The sequence below is a fragment of the Gavialis gangeticus genome, unplaced genomic scaffold (assembly GCF_001723915.1).
Source record: "Gavialis gangeticus isolate Ggan-Ray unplaced genomic scaffold, GavGan_comp1, whole genome shotgun sequence".
NCBI lineage: Eukaryota > Metazoa > Chordata > Crocodylia > Gavialidae > Gavialis > Gavialis gangeticus.
Window position 1 is genome coordinate 73,392,374 of NW_017728993.1, and position 3,849 is coordinate 73,396,222.

The window sequence follows — 3,849 nt, forward strand, 5'->3', positions numbered from 1 at the left end:
CCCCCCCCTTACACAGAAAACAAAAGTCGTATTATTTTACTGTTGTAAGACTTTTGGAATTCATGATGAACCGGTTAATTTCACTTATGTCCTAGATAAGCGCCGAAAGTGATGCAAGCTCCCACCAGAACCAGACTTGAGAGAGTTTTCCAAGAGATCCAGGAGAAGTCAATCAACGGTCTCATGTTGTTACTATACAATTCCACAAAGGCGTCCCAGCCTCCGTTGTCCTGGATCCAGTTCTGGAGGTGCCTGTTCAGGTACTCTGTCATCCATGTTGCAATGTTGTCCACGAGGGGCGACATCTCCCGGTTGACACTCTCCACACACACATCACGCCACCGAACTCAAGGCTACAATTCTTCCCCAGTTCACTCCGTCTCGGAACAGCTCCTCTACTACTGCCATAAAACGCCCCCTGGCTGAGAAGGGGGTCAAGTGCAGCTGGCCAGACATTTGGGCAATGTCACTCTGGTAGCAGCGGGAGAAATCATTTCCCGCTTGGCGCAGGGTCAGGTGGACAGCTTGTGGGGCTGGGCCCGGCTCATTACCAGGAGGCACACTACTAGCAGCAGCTGAGCCAGCAGGCTTATGATGCAGAGACACCGGCCCAGTATGGTCAGAGGAGGTCTCAGCAGCAGCAGCAACAGCAGCAGCAGGAGAGAGACTCGGAGGACCCCATGCTCTGTCTTGGCGGGCAGCCCAGTCGTATCCCCTCTGTGATAGTGCTGAAGTACATCCATTACAAATTATCTCCGGGTTATTATAGCTTGTTTTCCTAGGATTAGCCATACTTCCTGACAGGGAACCAGTGAGGAGGAGGAAGAGGAGGAGTAGGGCAAACCCCTCTTATTGGTAAATTAGCCTGCCTTGGGGAAACACCCAGTGAAGAAAGACCTGCGCCGGTGTTGACCAAACATTTATACACCTGGCCTTGTACCTTTATGTTAACATACGGTTTAGAAAAAGGACACCTAATTTTATATGTGGTTACGTTCGAATTTTTGCAATTTATTTCGTGGAAAAGCCTTTCTCTCCCCCCCTCCCCTTAGTTACTCATCAGACTCAAGTAAATCTAGAAGTTGCTGGTGATGGTCAATTTCAGGCGGTGCAGCAGCCAAACGTGGAGTTGGAAATGGTGTGGGGGGCCCCCCACGGACAAACCGGGCAATCTTTCTTCTAATGTCCTCTCTGCCTGCAATAATTACAGGTGTCATTTGGCTGCGGCTCTGCTGATGGATTAAATATTTGGGGTGATTTGGGGTGGAATCCTCCTTGTCCTCGTCCTCTCCCTCGGCCTTGGCCATAGTTGTGGCGAGGCGCAGCTTGAAAGTGTTGGGTGAGGGCGGCAGCTAACATGTTTACTTTTTTTTTTTTTTTTGCTTAAACTTCAATTTCTCTTGTCTCTGGACTTCAGGACGTCAGTCAGAAACATAAGTAGCTAGGTCAACTAACTGAGGGAGCGTCTTGGTATTTCAATCAGGGTGATGCTAAGTAATATATTTTCTTATATCCTCAGTTGCCTGGTCGACAAAGGTGAAATTGACCACTGTTTGGTTAGTATGGCTATTTGGGTCAAAATTTCCACCATGTCTAATCGTAGTGCTTTCGTTGTCGGAGGAACGTTCGCTTGAAGCGGTGGATGCGGGGGTTGGGAGTGTGACTGGTGCCGGGAGTGGTGGCAGTCCTGCTGGACGCCACTCGTTTTTCTCTGACCTAGGGACAGTTGGAGCATATGGAGGTGGCAGAGTTTCAGAGGGCCTTTTAGGATTAACCTGGAGTGGGGCCAGATGTTGGATTTTTTTTTTTTTTTTAGAGGAGCTCAAGCAACCTTTTTTTATTACGCTTGCAGCATTGGTTCAGAAATACTAGTAATTTATCTGACGGGGTTGAGGATCTTCTAGAGATCCTTTGAGGTACCTCAGGGTTTCTCAGTTAAAAGAACCAAGATTAGGCCACTGTCAGCTTGGATCCTGATAAGTATATTGAGGTCAAGCAGTTGTGCACAATTGGATTAATTTAGACTTCTTAACCTGATTAGTTCCCGGGATTTCAGCCCAATCTGACAGAACAGTTCCGAGGGGACTTTCTAGAGGGACAGGGACAGATCCTGTTTGTCCCATGTTGTCTCCCTCGGCGGGGTACCCCTTATTCTTTCAAACCAGAATACCAGAGTCGACTTTTAAATCAGACTTAACCAGTGCCCCAAACAGGAAAGGGGACTTATCAGAGAGAGAACAGAGATAGGAATCAGTTCCTCAGTACACGAACAGAGACATAAACTGCGCCACACAGCTTTCCCAGCCCAAAAGGGTCGGACAGACAACCCACTAGGATTACCTCTGTCACCAGGGTGAGGAACCGAGAGAAAGAGACAGGCCTATAACACACAGACAAAACCAAATAAACACATATAAATACTCAATATCAAATATTTCATAATGAGCGTCAGCATCATGCCAATTATTTCCTGAGAAACACTGTATTCAGGGTTCCGGACTGACACTCCTACTTACTCGGACCCAATTCACCTTGCCTCCATGCCAGAGCCATCAACCCGCCTTCAAGACCCTTAGGGCAAACTTACCCCATAGCTGGCTGGGTGTTGCTGCAGGGGATGGTGGCTCAGGCCCGGAGAGCTAGGGTCCCATCTGGGTTGCCAAAATTGTCAGCAAAACCTGAGTTAGCTGCCCAAACAGGAAAGGACAGCTTGGTCTTGCGTCGTGGTCACTAGCCGTGTTAATATATATAAGTCAAGAGACACAGGAGTGCCAGTAGAAAATTTATTGCTTCTGCAGAAGGGTAGACTCCTGTCTTAAGGACCGAGAGCTACTCAGAGGAATTTTTAACTTCCATATTTATATGGTTCCTTCTACGTATGCTTAGTTGTGCGCACAATGAGATTAGTCATAACATAATTTTTTCTGTTAGTTATAATTATCTCTTTTGATGGGAATCATCACAAGGGCATTTTCCTCTTTCCAGTTGGGTCAAGCTGACCTTGGCGTCTTCCTCTTTCCAGTTGGGTCAAGCTGACTCTGGAATTGTTTTCTTTCTATATTAGTACTTATGTTTCCTAAAATTATATTTAGCATTAGTTATTCATGCATAGGTCAAACTGCTTACTAAACAATTTGTTAGACAGATATTAAAATACTTGAACTTATAAACTTCTGAACTACTTGTACTTATTCTTATGACTTACTCAATTAATCAAGCTAACCTATCTTTATATCACTTTGCATCCTTTGTAAAGTGCAGAGCCCAGACCTGGATGCAGTATTCCAGCTGCAGCCTCACCAAGGTCAAGTAAAGCAGGAGGATGACTTCCTGGGCCTTGCTTGAGATGCATCGGTAGATGCAAGTCAGGGTTTTGTTTGCTTTTCCAGCTGTGGCATTGAATTGGTGGCTTATGTTCATCTTGTGGTCAGTCATGACCCCTAAATCTCTTTTGGTCATGGTGCTAGTGAGCGTAGCACTGCCAAACCTATATGTATGATGTGGATTTTTTTTCAAGGTGGAGCACCTTCCATTTCTCCGTGTTGAATGCCATCAAGTTTTGATCCGCCCACACTGTGAACCTGTCCAGATTGGCTTGGATTGCCAGCCTATCCTCTAGTGCAGGGGTTTTTAACTGGGGGCACTTTGGAAGGCCCCAGGGGGTACGCGGCAGCTGGCACTTCCATTTTCACTGCCGGCACTTCCAGTTCTGCTGGTGGCACTTCTAGGTTTGCCTGCCATGTGCTGCGCTCATTGACTGGCTGCTGGGGGACCCCCTCCCCATCCCATGGAAATGATGCATGTTGAATGTAAGAACATATGATATGTCTTTATTGTCATTCCAGAAGA

General features: G+C 46.7%; 1 pseudogene; it reads right to left on the reverse strand.

Annotated features, from left to right (window-relative positions):
- Nucleotides 1-80: 80 nt before the first annotated feature.
- Nucleotides 81-792, reverse strand: LOC109305394 (annotated as a pseudogene).
- Between the last annotated feature and the right edge of the window lie 3,057 nt (nt 793-3,849).